The sequence below is a fragment of the Rhamphochromis longiceps genome, linkage group LG4, assembly GCF_057381845.1.
Source record: "Rhamphochromis longiceps isolate RC_006_pf linkage group LG4, R_longiceps_female_GT1.1, whole genome shotgun sequence".
NCBI lineage: Eukaryota > Metazoa > Chordata > Actinopteri > Cichliformes > Cichlidae > Rhamphochromis > Rhamphochromis longiceps.
Window position 1 is genome coordinate 36,748,035 of NC_140560.1, and position 19,421 is coordinate 36,767,455.

General features: G+C 41.7%; 1 long non-coding RNA gene across 1 annotated transcript; it reads right to left on the bottom strand.

Annotated features, from left to right (window-relative positions):
* Positions 1-11,365: 11,365 nt before the first annotated feature.
* LOC146672261 (uncharacterized) lies at positions 11,366-12,116 on the bottom strand. The gene is made up of 3 exons (XR_014911543.1): positions 11,959-12,116; positions 11,679-11,885; positions 11,366-11,599 (listed from the first exon to the last, which is right to left on the bottom strand). It is a non-coding gene; the product is annotated as an uncharacterized LOC146672261 (long non-coding RNA).
* Positions 12,117-19,421: the final 7,305 nt, after the last annotated feature.

Sequence of the window (19,421 nt, forward strand, 5' to 3'; positions counted from 1 at the left end):
CCTGGACAAAACGTCTGTAGTACCCAGCAAAACCAAGGAAAGATCTTAATTCCTTCAAGTTTTTTGGCACTGGCCAAGAAGTGAGTGTGGAAATCTTGTCCAGATCAGTTTCAACACCAGCCTGGGACACTACATGGCCCAGATACTTCACAGATGTCTGGAAGAACATGCATTTCTCAAGTGAAAGCTTCAAGCCAAAATCTTTGAGTCTGGTGAGAACTTTCATCAGGCGAGCTTCATGTTCCTCAAGAGTTGGTGCAAAGACAATGAGATCGTCAATGAAAACCAATACTTCTTTTAGATTTAATTCTCCCATGCATTTTTCCATCAGCCGTTGGAAAGTGCTTGGTGCGTTGGTAATCCCTTGTGGCATCCGATTAAATTCCCAAAATCCTACTGGGCAGACAAAGGCAGTCTTTGCCCTATCCTTCTCCTCCATTTCGATTTGGTAGTAACCCGACTTGAGGTCTAGCACCGTGAACCACTTTGATCCTGCAAGTGCGGAGAAGGTGTCTTCCAGTTTAGGCAGAGCATAAGCATCTTTGATTGTTTGCAGATTGAGTTTGCGGTAGTCAATACAAAGACGTATACTGCCGTTCTTTTTGCGTGCAACCACAATTGGAGAGGCAAATGGTGAGTCAGATTCTCTGATAACGCCAGAGTCAAGAAGTTCTTGCAGGTGCTTCCTGACAGCATCAAGATCTTGAGGGTGAATTGGTCGTGGTCTTTGCTTGAAAGGAGTTGGATCGGACAATTTAATTTGGTGTTTAACTTTGTTGGTCCTGCCGAAATCCAGATCGTGTTTGGCAAATACTTCAGGAATAGTGTTGAGTTTTTGAACAATGCGTTCTTTCCAGTCTGGAGTTAAGGGGGAATCTCCAAAGTTGTATGGTGGTTGAGATGGAGGTAACGACTCTATAGACTGGTCTGAATACTGGGTGGGTTGCTCTTTGGAAATGACCTCTTGGAAGGCGCTGATTTCTGCAATAATAGCTCGAGCTGGAATGTGGATTTCATGGTCGGACTCATTACTCACTACAACAGGCAGAGAATATGGCCGACGTTTAGGTAAGTCCACAAGGCAGGTTTTTACTAGGAGTCCACCAGGCAGAGAACTGGAGGTGGGTTGTTCCAGAATAACTGCTTTCTCACCTTGGAATAGCCTTGTGACCAGGCATCCCTCAAGGACAGTGGTTTGGCCGGCAGTAATCGTATGCGGTTGGTCTGACTTTAAGATTACAGGAGCATACTGGTCATTTGAATTCTGGATGTGGCGACACTGGAGGATTTTATAAACTGCAATGTAACCGGAACCAGATGGCAGGAATGACTGCTCAGAGAGGGTATCACAGTGTTTGCTGTATGCAACGTCAAGAGTGTTGGTACCAACAAGTATCATTGGGGGTGATTGCTGGACGTCAGGCACGACAAGCGCAAGTGTATCAACATTAATGGATGAACCAAGAAAATTAGCTGGGAACGTCATGTTAATCTCAATGTATCCCAGGTAAGGTACGGCTTGTCCATTTGCTCCTTCTACTTCCAACAGATCATCCAGTGGTTTGATTGGATGGTCTGAAAGGTAAGTATTATAGAAGGAAAAAGGAATCGTAGTAACCTGAGAGCCAGAATCAAGAAGACAGTTGAAATGGTTGCCTTTGATTTGAATTTGGCCTGTGCTTTTGGTCCCCACAAGCCCTTTTGGCAACAATGGAAATTTGTTGTGGTTTCTGGGACTGTTCGTGCACGCAGCTCCTGTGTGTCCCACCACAGAAACTCCTTCTAGTTTAAAGATGAAGTATTTCTAGCGTCCCACTCTTGCTGTTTTTTTCTTAATTGGCTCTTTTTCTGTTCAACAAGACTGGAGTTTGCTCTGTTGTTGCAGGTGGAAGAAACATGGCCATCTTCTCCACAGTTAAAACAGTACCATGGCTTGGGTCTGGTATTTGACTGAGGTGAAGAATGACTGGATTTGGTTTGTCGTGGCTTAAACTTTGACTCGGTTGGACGTTTTTGGGACAAAAGTTGGGACATTTGCTGTTGGAGGGTTTGGAGTTGTTTTTTCATTTCTTTTAGCTCTTCATTGGCTGTAGAGTGCCCACAAGAACAAGTACTTTGGGATTGGATGTTAGCTTTTTGTTTTGATGAACCGATGTATTTCTTCATAAGTGACTCCTTAGCAATTTGTCTGTCTTCTTCTGTCCGTAACGACAACAACAAGTCAGAGAAAGGTGGTGGGTTGTCCTTTTGCTGTTCTAATTGTAGTTTGGTTAGTATAGTGTTATCCCAACACCCCCGACAAAACTGCTTCAGCAGATGCTTATTCATGTCAGCAGCTGCAAGTCCTCCTTGCTTTACAACAGTGCTGAGGGTTAGCTGCAATCTTTGGAGGTAAGCGGATGGTCGTTCACCTGGATTTTGAAGAATATTTAAGTATTGAGCATACAATTCTTCACCATCTTGAACTGTTCCAAAAGCGGAGTCAAGTACACTTAGTATGACTGAAGGCAATGTGTTGGGACTTAGACCTTTAACCAAATCAGCAGCAGGTGACAACAGGCTCTCTATAATACGCCTGGCGACGTATAGAGCTGACAAACTGGGGTCGGCAAGCAGTAGATCAATTTGGGAACGCCATGATTCAAAATCTGCTTCACTACTTGGCTTAGGAATCCTTCCTGAAAAAGCACGGAGACGTAGTGAAGTTGTGGTGCTTATGTCTGGGTTTCGGACCACATGCTCAACAACAACCCTTTGTATTTGTGGTGGGTTGAGATCAGGGGCTGTGAGTGATACTCTTGGAGTTGGTCCAGTCTGGCTTTGACGAGGTCGTGCCCCCTGCTGGTCAGTGGAAACCTGTCTGGCAGGAGGTGAAGACAATTGCTGCTGCTCCAGTTCCCTTTCTTCTTCCTCTACACCAATGTCCTCATCTACTCCATTTTCCTCATCATATTCAATTTTTCCATCATCACCTGCTCCTGCTTCATGCAAATGTTGACCAATCTGCCTCAATACTGTCTTCAAGACATCTTCAAACCGGTGCCCGCTGCGATCAGCAATATGCTTGAGCTCTTTGAGGTAATTGGGAGGGGGACTGCTGCTGTCCTCCATGGCGGCGTACTCACAGGCCAAAGCTGTGACGCGGAAAACAAGGTCGGCAACACTTTTAGAACAGTGGGTGTATGGCAGAAACGGCTCTAGAGTTGTAAAAGCAGTGGTATCTACAAACTCAGCGATCAGGTTTTTGAAGAAAGTACTTGCGGGATCATTTACGTAAAAATGACGGTTAAGATTCCCATAAGTACGCAAGTAGTCAAGAATTTCATTATCAGATTTTGTGTTAGACACACCGGAGATCATCACAGACTGTGATATATTTATGCCAGAAAGTGCAACTGAATCCATTTTTGATTTTATGTTCAGCAAAAGCGAAGTAAATAAGTAAAGAAAATTGTACGTAAGACCCCAAAATATTCACACACAAAGGCTCCTGGCTGGCTCGCCACTTGTAACGCGGTTAAAGGACCAGGGCGCCTGACTGCAGCCTCATAGACAATGAGCTATCAGAATAAGATTCGACTATGGAGCCTGAGGGTGTGAATAAAACACAGGAAACAAAAGTAGAGCTCAAATATATATATATATTATGTTTGTTATGAGAAGTGTATAGACGGATGTACAAAAGAAATAAAAACATATGCATATATATCACAAACAAAAATAATGTTGACAATACAAAACAGCTTAGTAGGTTCCAAAAGGAGGTGGGATGAGGTGTAGTCCAGTATGTGATTTAGTTTAGTTCCATGGACCTGTGATAGGTCATGTGTCAACAATTTGTGATTCAGTCCATAGGTTCACAATTCCTACCGCAACGTAGCGGTGGTCGGGTGGCTCGCCATCTCGCGCTGATCAGGGCTGATCGCGGGAGAACAAAAAAAAACCTGACCTAAACAAGGTCAAAAAACAGAAAGTATCATTCACAGAAGAAAATGAAACAGCATTCTACTGCTGTGACAAAATAAATCCATAAATCCATAAATAACAAAGTCAAGTAATCAATGCCACGTTTCATACAACAATCAATAAACCATCATCTCTTATAATGAATGTCATTCTAAATACTATTATAGAAAGACATTCTCATGGGTCCCATCAAAGTATATCAGCGTTAAAGCTAATAAATATTATCCAAAGTTAATCAAATATATTTACAAAACTCATTTAATCACAGGTGTTGCGCAACAGATTCAATAATGTAAATGGAATTTAACTCAATGCAAAATCTCATAGGCCGTTTCGGCATTTCATCAGAAAAGTAACAAAAAACATCCAAAACGGACAAAACTACAAAAATCAAATCACTCATTCAACTCTAGATACGTTAAGTCAACATTCGGCCATAATGGAATAAACAAAAACAACAATATTCAATAGATGACACTAGTAATTGCACTTACTGTCGCTAGCCTAGCATTAGCTTACCGGCATTGTAGGATGTGCGATCGCGGCTCCGCATGTACATTAATTGTGACAAAACAAAACAAACAAATAACTCACCGTTGAGTCGAGTGTGAGGTAGTGTAAAGATGAATGAATCGGCCGGGTTATTGCACGCTGTCAACTGGCCTGTAGTGCAAAATGTGTCGATATCTGACAAGTACGCCAACCACAGGGACAACAGCAGCCAGAGGAGCAGGGACATGCAGCTGATTGACCCGGAACTTATACAGGATTCATTCCCGCCACAATAAAGGGACTGGCGGAAGTGGGGTCAGAAGTTACCGTGGTTACAACTGCTTTCTTCCATTTGTACAATATCTCTAAGTGACAGTGACCAACTAATCCATGCATTTATTACATCTAGCTGGACTACTGTGATTCATTATTATCAGGAAGCCTTCAGCTAATCCAAAATGCTGCAGCAAGAGTCCTGACAGGGACTAGAAAGAGAGCAGATTTCTCTTGTTCTGGCTTCCTGTTAAATCCAGAATTCAAAATCCTGCTCCTCACATACAAGGTCTTAAATAATCAGGCCCCATCTTATCTTAATGACCTTGTAGTACCATATCACCCTATTAGAGCACTTCGCTCTCGCTCTGCAGGCCTACTTGTTGTTCCTAGAGTATTTAAAAGTAGAATGGGAGGCAGAGCCTTCAGTTTTCAGGCCCCTCTTCTGTGGAACCAGTTTCCAGTTTGGATTCAGGAGACAGACACTATCTCTACTTTCAAGATTAGGCTTCAAACTTTCCTTTTTGCTAAAGCATATAGTTAGGGCTGGACCAGGTGACCTTGAATCCTCCCTTAGTTATGCTGCAATAGGCTGCTGGGGGATTCCCATGATGCACTGGGTGTTTCTTCTTCACTCACTATGTGTTAACAGACCTCTCTGCATCGAATCATTAGTTATTGTTAATCTTTGGCTCTCTTCTACAGCGTGTTTTTTAAAAATCAAACCTAAATTCTTCATAGGACCTCAGTTTTTCTTCCTTCTATCAGTTTGTACCAGTCTGACCAGCCTGTCTGGCACCAGTGTTACATGTTACCTTCCCTTAAATGGCCTTCTTCCTTATTCTGATGCTCAGGTTGAACTTCAGCAGGTGGTCTTGACCTGTTATTACCATGTGATTGGCTGACTAGATATTTGTATTAGTATATTTGTACAGGTGTACCTAACCAAATGGGTGCTGTTGTCATAAACACTGTTGTCCTGATCTGCTGGAGACTGTAGAGTACAGTACTGTACAAAATGCTGGACAGATGCTGCAGCTGTGTCCCTTTTCATGGCTCCAAAGCAGTGATGTGTCACCACCTCTGCTCAGAGACACCGAGACACGGGGAGCCGTCGGACAAAGAATCGACAAAGGTGCCAGCGGTGGGGACGAAGGTTACCCCACCTCACTAAGTTTATCCAGAACTTACTGAAAATAACTGGAAGAATAACAAAAACAAAGCCGATAGGGTTGAATATTTCCTGATTTGTTGTCTTTATACTGTTGGTTTTTCTTCAGCTGAATAAAACTTCTGTAAGCTTCAGGTGTGTCAAACGCAGAGCCTTTAATAAGGCCGTGCTTCCATGAAATCTCACATCATTTATTCTCACTTGTTTGTCATCTATTAACTCATTTAACCAGCGACATTTTTGTGTCACTGTCAACAACGACTTGACACTTTTGCATGCCTGTAAACTGACTGTACATTACATTTCCCCGATGAGCTATTATTCTCTTACTGGCAGATGCAGTTTGTCAACAGGGGGACTAAGACATGGGAAAAAACGTCTTCAGCAGTGTTTTCATTTTCATTTCACTGTTTTCATTCACAGGGCACATGTGTGGTGTATCTGTCCTTCATGATCTCTCGGTGAAGCTGCATCCTCAAATAAAACTTCAGTCCAAAAGATGACCTTGTGCAGATCCTCAGCAGTCCTGTTTCACAGATTTACAGGGATGTAGTTCTGCTACAGTTCTGTGAGAGGAAGGCTGTTCCTGATTCTGGCATGAATAGTGTTACGCTGTCTGTGGCCAAAGTATTAAATAACAAGTTTTCATGTTCAGGCTGCTCTGAGTAACTGACTCCTGAGCAGAGGAGGAGCCAGACATTTGAAACACCCGGGGCTTAGCCCTAAAGGGTAGTATGCATGTGGGATTTTTTTTTTTTTGGGGGGGTGGGGTTAGAAATGACTGAAAGATTAATAGGCTCTGTTTTGAGTTTTGTTCAAAAAAGAATGACTTCATATAGGGAAATATATATATCACACATGCAGGACACCTTAAACTAGTTTTTTAATTAAGCAGCAAGACAGAACGAAGTCGGGGCTGTATCAAGACACAGGGACTAAACCCCAATTCAACCAGACCCAGAACTGATCCAGAATTAAAACAGGACTACAACAGTTCAAAAGCAGGACTACTGAGGACTTAACCAAGACATAACCACAATCAGAACTAGATGATAGTAGCACTAAAAATCATCATAGACCTGCACTACATTTATTTTTTAATTCTACCAAAGTACAATATTTAGATTGAGAAAAGTTTATATAATTATTTAGCCTTGTTGTGCAAACAAGCCTGCAGAACTTAATAAATATAGAATTTGAAAAATAGCAAACCTAAAAAGAAACACTAGGTACGAGATACATGAGTACCTATGATACAGTGATACTTTTAGTAAGCAACCATTTGACTAACATGTGTGTCTCACCTGCTCTTGTTCATCTCTGTTCTGTCCTCATTCTCCATCTCAATCTCTGCTCCTCTCTCTCTCTCTTTGTGCTGACAATCATCAAATATACAGTTGAAACCAGATATTTACAAACTCTTCAGATCAAAACACAAACACTTTTTTAATTGTAACATCAAATCAGACTAAATGTTTATTTTTTTAGATTGATAAATATAAAAACATATTTGTTAACTTTAAGAGTAAAGAGAGAAACTGTCTGTGTTTTTTAATTGCAAATGGCACCAAATTGTATTCAAACTGAGCCACACTTATGGAGCTCCACAGTTCTTTTCCTGGTGTTTTGGTTGACATCTCTTGATTTTCCCATGTCACAGAAACAGGCTTTGTGTTTTGCCTTATATGCATCCACAGCTGTGCCACCAGTTTACTCACATGGACTCTACTAACCTATCAGAAGCTTCTTCAGCTCAGAATGGAATCGTCTGGAGTTTTCTTATTAATTAACAATAAACTTAGTGTATATGTACTCCTAAATTTAATGAAAGTGATAAAAAATAGACAGCTCTGTCTCTCTTTATTCTGACATTTAACTAATTCAAAAGATATTTCAATATTTATCTAAAACAAAAGTTTACTCTAAATTGATGTTGTACAGTAAAAATGTTTTATGTTTTCTCCCTAAAGTGTAAATATCTGGTTACAAATGTGAATATCCTGCTGTGTACTGAAATCCCTCTTGTTTTGCATAGAAATATACTGAACAACATACAAAGCATAATATATAAAATAACATTTACCTGAGTTTTTTCTTTGAAAGAACCCTCTAATGTCCATTCTTATATTTCAGTACATAACTGAAACCGAATTAGTCGGGGAGGGTAAGAACTGAAAATATGAAATAAACACACGTAAGCTAAGACTCTCTAAAAAATAGCATTTGTTCGGCTTTTCATTTCGCCATTTGTTGATTCACTTGAAGAGCAAGTAAAATAATATTGGTCAAGTGATCAGTTTCATATCAATCTTTCGTGATGCACCGTCATATTTACATTATTTGTACGGTACGAATGATTTGCTTTGGTACCTGGTCAAACTTAAGCTCTCCTTAGTATGGCTGGCTCCGTCTCTCCAACAGCGCACTCACGAGCAGCAGCTGCCCCGCCCCCTCGCTCAGTCGCTTAGTGCCTGAGCTTGGATCATACCAATATCAGGGGGGGATTCACGCACAGTCGTAAATTCCCACAGTGTGCACTATGTGCTTCGAATATTGTGTGTACTTTTTGTTTTATACAGTTGTCAGCCAGGCATCTAACTATGAAAAAATTACACTCCAAAATACCCCGGGCTTCTGACAGAACAACCCGGGCTTAAGCCCCGTAAGCCACCCCCACGCTCCGCCCCTGCTCCTGAGGTCTTGCTTTTATTTTAGCCCACACAAAACACGACTGAATTTTTCTGATTGTTTCACAAGAAATGCAATAATTACATGAGCTTTGAAGTAATTGTCACATTCAATGGAGGGACTCAAGCGCAGAGCAGAGTTCAATATGATGTTGATTTACAGAATCACCAACTGCAGATATATACAGTGGGGGACCTGAGGGGGTCCAAGGGAAAAATCCAGGAAGGGAATCTCATTCACACTTGCTCTCTTCTTCACTCACGTTCACACAGTGGGTAGGTCACGGGTGCAGGAAAATTATACACAGGGAAAGTTCGGTTACTTTGAGGCAAAAACACACAGGAGGTTCACAAAGCTAGAGATTCACTAATGTGTCTTGCACTGTCATCCAGCGACGAGACCGTCTGCGTCCCGGCCTTAAATGTCCAACACATAATTGCAGCCTGATGAAGAGCAGGTGTGTGAGCCAAGGGCGGGAGCCCGTAATGAGCTCCGCCCCGGCGGGGAGGTGAGAGGAGAAAGTAAACAGAAACACATGTGGCCTTGTGGAGCCGTCCGGGCAGACACGGGGACCATGACAGTAATACCCTACCCCAAACCCTAAATCTAAGCGTATGTGATCCTGAAAAGGTCAAATACTACAATACAGTTTAGGTGTTTGTGTAACTTGGATATAACCACATTCTGCTACTGTAACATGACCTAACCCGACTTTAGTTGTGTAACTACTTTTAGTTTGTGTTGAGTAAATGTTTAAAATGTGAAGTCTGAGCTGACTCTAAATCATCAGAATAAACCTGTACGCTCTGCAGAAAATCAAAGACGCGGGACAGCAGGCTGGTTGGCGCTCATCAAGCGTCAGAATCGTGTAATTACGCAGGAATGTTGACAGGTGAGATTCACCTGATGATAGACAGCCATTGTCCTTCGTGTATAGATCGCCTGAGGGCCTGGCGATGATTTGGGATTTGACACTAATGACACTAATTTAAACTTTCTGTTCACCCTTCACTGTTTATTTGGAATAATTGACAATGCTCGATGTTCCTGCTGATCTAACGAGTGAACAAACGCTCATCAGACTGAAGAACTGACTCGTTTTCATCTAGTTGAGGAAATAGTAAAACATCATCATGTAATTACACCACATTAAAGAGAAGCAGTTTTTATTTTGCGGGTCAGAGACTGAACCCAGAACTTTAGTGTTATTTTCTTCTTGTGCTGAGCTGAATGTTTGAGCACAAATGCACCGAATGCACATCTGATAGTGAGCTCACACACTTACTGCATACTTATAACATCCTGTCAGGTAATACAGGCGTAGTATTAGTGGTACGACATGCAGTGTGTGTCTGTGTGGTTTCTGTTTGTGAGATAAACGTGTTTTAATCAGGGTGAGTCACTCACTCACTCACTCACTCACGCATGGTATGTAAATGATCTTCTGGAAAGGTGGTAAAACCAGTCTGATATTAGAGGTAAAACAACAGATGAACGACTACATAAACAACCAGAGTGGAAAAACGGAACAAAGGCAACAATCTGGAGTTCCTCTAGCGCCCCCTGGAGGCTCACCAAAACCAAAAGATGGCCATACAGACTGCACAATTACTCATAGATTACTGGACTTCAGATTTTAAAGTCTTGGCATTAGCCAGGGGCGGATCTAGAAGGGTGGCATGGGGTGGCAAGTTCCACCCTAAAATGATCCCTTGCCCCCCCTAAGTGCCACCCCAGTTTTGTATATGACAGTGTTTGTCAAGGTTCTGGGTCTGTTTGATCCAGTATTTTGAGTTGTTATGTTTTGGTGTGTTTTTGCATTTTGGATTCTTTTCTTATTATGATGATAATGATGATTATGACTCCATCTTTCAGTTATTCTTGTTTAGGGATTAGTTCGTAGGTTTTTGTGTTCTCATGTTTATTGCAGGTTTAGTTCAGTGTCTAGTCTGTCTCTGTGTCGTGTCTGCGTTTTTGTTTAGTGGTGTCTTGTTTCCTGTTTTACTCTGAAGGTTCATGTTCCTGTCTTATGTCAGTGTTTCTAGCAAAGGCATATTGCAGTGTAAACGCTGTAACGAAAACCAGCGGAGTGATACACCCAGTGTTGCCAACTCCTCAGTAAGGAAAATCGCTATTGGCTGTCCTAAAAGTCGCTAGAAGTCGCCAAATGATGTCATCGCCTAATTTGCATAATTGGTCATGCTAATGTAATTGTAACCTATGTTGTTGGAGAGACAAATAACATCGTGGAAGAGACATAAAGTGAGTAAAAAACGTCCTAAATGCAGTTTGAATTTATTTAGAACCACAAATTAAATTTCTTTTAGCAATTATTGTTTTTTAATGTCACAATTCCAACACTGCTCGTTTACCCGGGCCTGGACGGGCAAAAATGACCCGAAATTGGCACTCTGGTGGAGTTACTTTGTGTGTGTGTGTTTATAAGTAGTTTTAAAGCTTGTGATCCACAAAACAGCATAAGAGTAAAAGAAGAACTGACTGCGTTACAGTCAGTGCGGGAGCAGCAGCTTCGCTCATGCGCGATTCATTTGCCGTTTGGACGCACAGGTGTGAACATCTCCTGCCCTGATAGCAGCTGGGGGAGGACTGTCCTCCACCTGGGAGCGCTTTGGCACGGGTGAGGTGCCCACCGCAGCACCGCTGCTTGTTGAGAGTAAGAGCGATCCACGCTTTTACGTCAAAAAGTCATCATAAATAAGTCTCCAATAATAGCAGAAAAAGTCGCCAGATTTGTCGCTAGTCGCTTTTGTCACGGCGACGGATGGCCGGTACTGAATAGGACCCAGGTGCAGGAACCCAGAACGGAGACGGTAGATGATTTAATAGTTTATTACAGTTAAGTGCAAGGGGAACAAAAAAAAGGGAAACGTGGCAAAGACAGAAAATGACGAGACGTGGAGCCTTGGTGTGGCGTGCCCAGGGGAACGTGGCTAGGGCGAGGGAACGAGGCCTGAGAAGTGGAACGGAGCTGAGTGGGGAACAGTCACACTGAGGGGAGAGGATATAGAAGTTAGGCAGGTAGTGAAGGCAGCTCAGAAGTGGCCAGTATAAGAGCAGCAATTCTTACTTTGCAGTTAGGGACCTGGAGTGTTTGAGAGGGGGATGATGAAGATCCAGGGGAGGCTGAGTGGCGTGGAAAGGCTGACCTGAGATCCGGGGCTCCAGATGGAGTGTGATGGCAGGAGGGCAGGCAGGTGAGGCACAGAGGGATTTCCAAAATGATCACTAGGTATTCCGAGTCCAGAGGTGGAGTGAGCCAGGGTGGGTACAGCGACTGTAGCACAAAAGAGTCTTGGTTAGTAAGATGAATTACAGCGAGAACTTGAAACACAAGACCTGTTACCAACATGGGTTGATGACGAACTGGCAGTGAGTGAACATCGATGTGTGGTTTAAATCCCTCTGGCTTGATAGCCTGCAATAGGCTCCAGGTGTGCAGGAGCTGGAGTTGGCCCTGCCCAGGGGCGGATCCCAGGTCAGTTCAGGAGCCTAATGGAAACTCCAGCCACCCACCGTAGACCATGACAGCTTTTTAGAAAAAAAGTCGCTAAGGGGTCTGAAAACTGGCTAAATATAGCGACAAAGTCACTAAGTTGGCAACACTGGATACACCTCCTGTTGTCAGGCCTGCAGGTTTGTCCCTGTGCTGTTCTCCTCTGTCTTTTGGTGGACAAAATTTTCTTTCTTTTTTTTACTGGCACACATCATTTGTGGGGTATCTTATTGCGACACCTAATTGTTCTCTCATTTTAGTTTTAGTAATATTTTTAAATGGTTGTAGAAAATGGAAAAAAAAACAGCAGGTGTATTGGCTGCATTTTTAGATAAATAGTTGTGTATGTTTACAAAATGTCATGAACTAGCTGTGTGAAGGCAGATGAGGACCCAAGCACAAAACTCACGGAGACAGGAGCTGAACTCAAAATCACTGCTTTAATGCAGGCCTTACAAAGAAACAGAACTAAACTGGCAAAACTAAACTAAGGACTGGGGGAACACAGAAAGGCACACAGGTTCGGGGAGGAGACGTTGACAACGCGACACTGAATTGAGGGAGACATTCACATACAAATACACAGAGGGTTAACGAGGGAAGTGGGAGCACACGGGGAACACAGCTGACACAGATAATCATAACGAGACACGGCAGGAGTAACACAACACTGATGGGAGACTATCAAAGTAAAACAGGAAGTACACAGAGGTGCAGACTGGAGGAGAGAGAGCGCACAGGCATAGCGTGCTGGGGAAAACATTGAATGAAACACAAGGAGGGGAGACGAGGGCTCACAGATACACAGAGGGGCACACGGGGGTAAAAGTCACGAGGGGAAATCAAATAAGGAACAACTTAACAGAGCAACCCAGGAACCATGGCCTAAATAAAGAACAAAATACAAAAATACACGAAAACTAAGAATGCTGGGCCAACACGGCCCAGGATCATGACACAAAATGTACAATTTATATTTGCATTTCAAGTTATAAAAATTTACTCAACAGGTCTGGTTTTTTTACAGTAAAAAATACTACTAGGATTTTAAGTGTGATTTCAGATCAGTAATACTAATGCAGTATGTCAGTGAAAAAACAACTAAATTCAGTTGAGCTGAAAAGATACCAAACAAGGCAAGGGGAAAAAAAATAAACTGAAACAATCTGAGGGTGAAATACAAACGTAAACTCAAAAGGAGTCAAAAATGGCCGGTTGTATTTCAGACCTCAGTGGGTTCATCCAACAAATCATGAAAAATTTGGTTTAAATTTTTGTTCATGACAGTGCAGATTTCTGAACATTTTGTGTAATTTAAGCTGTAACAATGTGACTGTTTTCTAACAAAACAGTGAAACTCAAGTTAGACTTGTGTTTGTAAATGAAGCGCCCCATGTTGTGTAGCTTTCTGGATTTTATACTTATTGGGCTACATATTTATTTATTATACAGGCTATACAGTACATAACATCAAAACGCACATGTTTTATGTAACTAAAGTGTATGTGGGCTACAGACAATAATTAAGTTCTAGACTATATTTATATGAAAAACGTGTATACTTACTGAATTTGAATCATTTTAACCACATGTAACCACCTGCAGGTGGGGAGAGAGAGAGTGAGAGAAAGAAAAAAAGCAGCCGGCTCACGTCGTTCACTTCAAAGAGTCGGCTCTACGAGCCGTTTCGTTCGCGACCGACACATCACTATTGTGAAGGTTCATTAGATGGACTACCTGAGCAGCCCGAACAGGCTGCTAAACTATTTCCTTGTTGTCACTCTGGTAAAAGGAGCTGAAATGGATTCAATGGTTTGTGGAAAGACTGAGATCACTGAAGGTTAACTGACCCTGATCAGAAAGTCTTTCCTTCATCTTTTTTTGGCTATGATAGCGCCTAGTTAAACATGAAAACTCCCTCAGCAAACAGCTAAATGTTTTTTCTGCTGACTCACCCTGAAGTATTTTCTATTGTGGTTTCTATTGTTTTCAGATTGTTATCGGATTCCCTTCAGGATTGTAAATTAAAGAGACTTAGTTTCGACAATACGGTCGTGTTGTGCTTGGTGCTTAGTGGAAATTTCAGTGTTTCACTTGTTCTAAAACCTCTGTGTACTGAGACTCTGACTAAAGTTCATTCAGAGCAACCTGATGCAGTTTGACCAGTTTATTCCTGAGCAAGCAGCAGGCTTATTGTTGACACTCCCTACAGTGTCGGTCCCACTGCCAGCGCAGTAAAATGAAGGATGCAAATGCATTGGCTTCATTCACAGAGCAGATGTGTGGTATATCTGTGATTTATTATCTCTGGGTGAGTCCTACAGCACAAACAGAAGCTGCTTCCTTAATGATTTGCATCGTCTGTTAAAAGGGTATGATGGAAAAACTTTTCCGATTTCCATTCCTGCCATCAGGATTAAAGAGCAGAGTGATCAGCAGGTTATGTAGTTTTTGTTAGGGAGGGGCACGGTGGCGGTGGACTGGAAGGATGGAGGCACAGACGACTGAAGGAGACACACAAAAATGTCTGTAAGAATGTCAGTCAGCTCTAAAGAGCGGGTCAACGGACTTTCAACCACTGAGTTTGTAGGACAGTTTCCTCATATATGAGCTGTGCAGTTTGGATGTTCTTGTAATGTAGATGAATATTACCACCTTTGGTTACTTACTTCAAATTTTGACATTATTAATTAAAAACAATCCTCCATTGCATAAATCTGATTTGATAACTGTTCTCAAATTTTCTGAAGCATCAGAAAAACCTGAATGCTGTACACGGGAACACTATGAGTAAGCCTTTTGGGGGGTTCAGGCCCCAATTCCCATGCTATGCATAGAGTGCCTTGCATTTAATATTACTATGCTACGAGCAAAATAGTTCAGTCCTTTGACACTTTTTTTTTTTTTGAAAAATGCAGCTTGACTGAAATTCAAAATTAAAATGTTTCCTTCAAAGACAGTTGGATGGCCTATTGTAGCGTCTCAGCGATTCAGGATGATTAACCACAGTTTTTCAAATACATTGTCGATCGGTAGTGATCAAACACGAGGTAAAGTTTCATATCATATTTTTCCAAAATAAGTTAATCAACTATTTGTAGCAGATAATTGGCAGTGGCACTACACACACCTGCACAAACAAACTGGTTACAATATTAAAATGTTTTATACAAATGCTCCCTTTATTGTGCAAAAGCAACACATCAGGTAAAATAATCTCCAACAATCTGACCTGCACTGGTATAAATGACAACAACGACCTCACAACAGTTTGCACTTTTTAATGTTTCAGGTGAAGTAGGTTTTCAATTTGCACCACTGATTTGTGTCATGTACTCACCTCCTCGTCTTTATTTATCCACGCCACACCTCTGTGTGCTCTGTGAGATCATGACATCACAAAGACTTGACAGTCTCCAGGAATGTGGACAGGTGAGATTCACCCGGTGACACAGCAATGGTTGTTGTTTTTGTGCAGATCACCTGAGGGCCCGGGAAGTATTTGGGACATGTACTTAAATGTTCTGCCAGCCGTCACTGTTTATTTACTGTTTCACTGAGTGAATACACAAAAGATGGATGAAGAATCAACTCAGCTGGTTTTAACCTAACTGGAAATGTCCTCATGTCATTAAACCACATTACAAGTGAAGCAGCGTTGAGTATTTGAAATGTACCATTAAAAATACAATTACCACACTGATCCTTCAGACATGTCTGCTGGCTTTGCAAAGCTGGTTGTGGAAAAACTGAAGGGTACAGTTCTGTGCAAAAGTTCTGAGCCACCTCCTTTTAATTCTTATCATGGAGGAAAATGTCAAATAGATGCTATAGATGATTTAATGACAGACTATAGGCAGAGTTTGTACAGTTGTGACATGGATGTGAATATTTGGTGTGACCAAGTTGTTTCTGAGCTCCCTGTCAGCTCTGTGAGGACCCTCAGGAACCGTTTTCCAGGTGTCTTGAAGGACAGTCAGTGCTCTTTGGATGTTTCTGCATTTTGTTCTGTTCTCTGTTAGGATGGTGCCACACTGCTTCAGCTAGGGCTGCTCAATTAATCGAATTTTAATCTCGATTACGATCTGGGCTTTCAACGATCATTAAAAATGGCGGAGCCGATTATTAGCCCCTCCCTCGTGCTTTACTCTCGCGCTGCTCCGTGTGGCAAATCGAGCGCACCTCTCTGCATTTTGAACACGCGTCACAACAATTAAGAGGACCTGAGGGAAGCTCGGGAAGCTAAGCAGAAGTTATTTGGAGAGGAGAGTGACTGCCGTTGGTTGAAAAGAGAGTTAAAAAACTTCAGTGGTGTGGAAACATTATGGGTTGGCGGAGTCAGACGTGGATCAAGTAGACATAGTGTGTAAACTTTGCTACGGTGTCGTAGCTGCACCACAGAGCAACACTGCAAAGTTCACTAAACACAGATGTTTATATTTTTCATTTGTTTCTTATATTGCAAACATTTGCACTGTTATCAGTATTTGCACACTATTTTATATTATTTTTTAAAGTCACTATTCAATACGTTTTTATTGTTAACCCTTTAAAGCCGGTCAGAGCAGCACGCTCCGTTTTGTGTAACTATTTTTAAATCCCTGTAGAACCTGAACCGTGTAAGCTAGCGCAATAATTTGTTTTGCATAAGAAACCGGAGGAGTTGTACTTACATCTTATGCCATCAGCTTGTCCTCGGTCACGGTTTCCTTCCACATAAAGCTTTGCAAAAATTGCATAAAAGGCGCTTGCAGCAACAAAAACATAATATTCCAGAAACAGCTTTGCCGATCGGATCAGCTGTTCGTAACACTTCCTACATTTGAAACAGAGGTCAGCGTGAACTATCGCATGTCTGCCATTTCCTGCCCGAAACCAGAAGTGACGTCATTTTTGCGGAAAATGTAGTTTTTTACTTGTAGGCCTTAAAAGCCAATACTGGTGTTTTTAAAAGTCATGTTTGACTTTTCTGAATAGTTTCTGGGATGCTTAGAACTCGAATTGCACTGCTGGAAATAGTTTATTTTGATGCACCTGCTGTTTTCTTTGCAAATTTGCATCATAGGATTGTTTTTTGTTTTTCCTGCAGTATATAAAAATTGCTGTATCTCCAAAATAAAACTATGAAGACACTCAAAATAAATTTCCTGTTGTTGTAAACTATTTTTTGCATTTAAAGTTTTGAGGGATAAGCCTCTTAAATTTCTCCAAGTAGAAATATATGTAAAACAAAACAAAAACAATTTTCAATTCTTTTGTAGTTTATTGCACTTTTTTGCAATTTATGTAGTTACTATGGACTTAAGGCATACATATTATTAAAATATGGGCTATAACAGTTGTATTGATGTATATCAACTTGAAATGTTCCCACAAATGGCACTACAGCATGTACAAAAAATAATATAAGCTCTGGCGGACTTGGTTCTATAGTAGGTCTTAAAGGGTTAAATAAATATCGTCAAATAATCGAGATCTCAATTTCAGTGAAAATAATCGTGATTATCATTTTTGCCATAATCGAGCAGCCCTAGCTTCAGCTAATTTGAGGTCTGGACTCCGGAGAGGCCGATCTATGACCGATAGTATTTCATTTGAAAGACAGGATAAAGACATGCTGTAGAAGAGCCAGATATTAATAATAAGTAATGTTTCAATGCACAGAAGTGTATAAACACAGTGCATCATGGGAATCCCCTACACCTATTGCAGCATAACTAAGGGAGGATTCAGGGTCACCAGCTCTAACTATATGGTTTAGCAAAAAGGAAAGCCTACAGATTAAAATTGGCATGGCCCGGATCTGGCCCACACAATGTGCTTACACATGGCCGACATACCGCAAAGACTGACGGCACAAGCCCAGTTGCAGACACACTGGTGGTCCTGTGCTGGCCCATATGTGGACTACCTCTGGCAAACCTGATCTGGGGCACCAAAGGGCCGTCATTCTTAGCGGTATGTGGACCATGTGTAAGTTGTGTGCGGCTACGGGCCAGTTGCAGACGCACTGCTGGCCCAGAACAGTTTCAGCTCTGGCCCCAGATATCAGCCAAATGTGAACCTTAATCAAGCCATGTAATAAAAACATGTGCTGGAACATGCAAAAGTGACATGACAAAACTCTGTTCAGACATTGAATGGACTGACTCTTATATAGGTTTCTAGTTTTCTTTCTTTTCTAGTCTCCCGGATTACTCAATGTGCTCTATACAACATGCCACATTCACCCAATCACACTGAGTGCTTCCTAACTACATTCATACACATTCACACTGAAAGAGCCAGGGATCGAACCACTAACCTTCTGACCAGTTGGTGAGCTGGTCTACCTCCTGAGCTACAGCCACCCAATGGCAAAGATGAGTAAACCCTCACTAGGTTTTGGATAAAGTGTACACTCACAAACCTGTCAAACCTGCATTTGAAACATTGGCTACCATAGCAGTACAGTATTGCAACATGGCATTTGGGTCTTCTAACTAAATAGGAACATAAACAGTGCCATCATTGCCAGACCTGGCCCACATCTGGTTGACATACACTCTGCCATGACACCAGCCAGTTTGAAAACTGAAGGCTCTGCCTCCCATTCTACTTTTAAATACTCTAGGAACAACAAGTAGGCCTGCAGAGCGAGAGCGAAGTGCTCTAATAGGGTGATATGGTACTACAAGGTCATTAAGATAAGATGGGGCCTGATTATTTAAGACCTTGTATGTGAGGAGCAGGATTTTGAATTCTGGATATAAACACTCACTGTTGTACCTTTCTCCTGACCTCTGTACATACATGATTGAGTGATGAGTCATCACCAGATTTGTTGCCACTTATTGTGTATTTTGGCATACCGCAGCCTTTACTTCTAGTTTCCTTTTAAGATTGGTTCTTGGTGGCCAACTTTCCACGAAGACAATTTCCAATGAGGTGAAAACCAGCCAATGAAAGAGATTATATGTCATGTAGTAAAATACCCTTTTGTGACGTTTGTGATGTTGACTAAAGGCGCCTTCAGCCTATTTTTAAAAGAAAGATTTACTATAATTGGACGTACTTTCCCTGCAGACTTTTGTAAATGAAATCCTGCTGAGGGGATATTTTTCTCTGATGAAACTGCAAACGAATGATATCTGAGGTATCTCCTCAGGTAAAGGAAAATTATTTCAGTCTGTAGCAGGGCTTTGGTTTCCTCATGTGCAATGGATAATTAATCTAAAAAAAAGTAAATCATTAATAAACAAGTTCAAGACTGATGCCTGAAAGCTGAAATTCCTGTTACAGCGTGTTTGTTGTGAGGGAGATCAGGTGAGCTGCAGT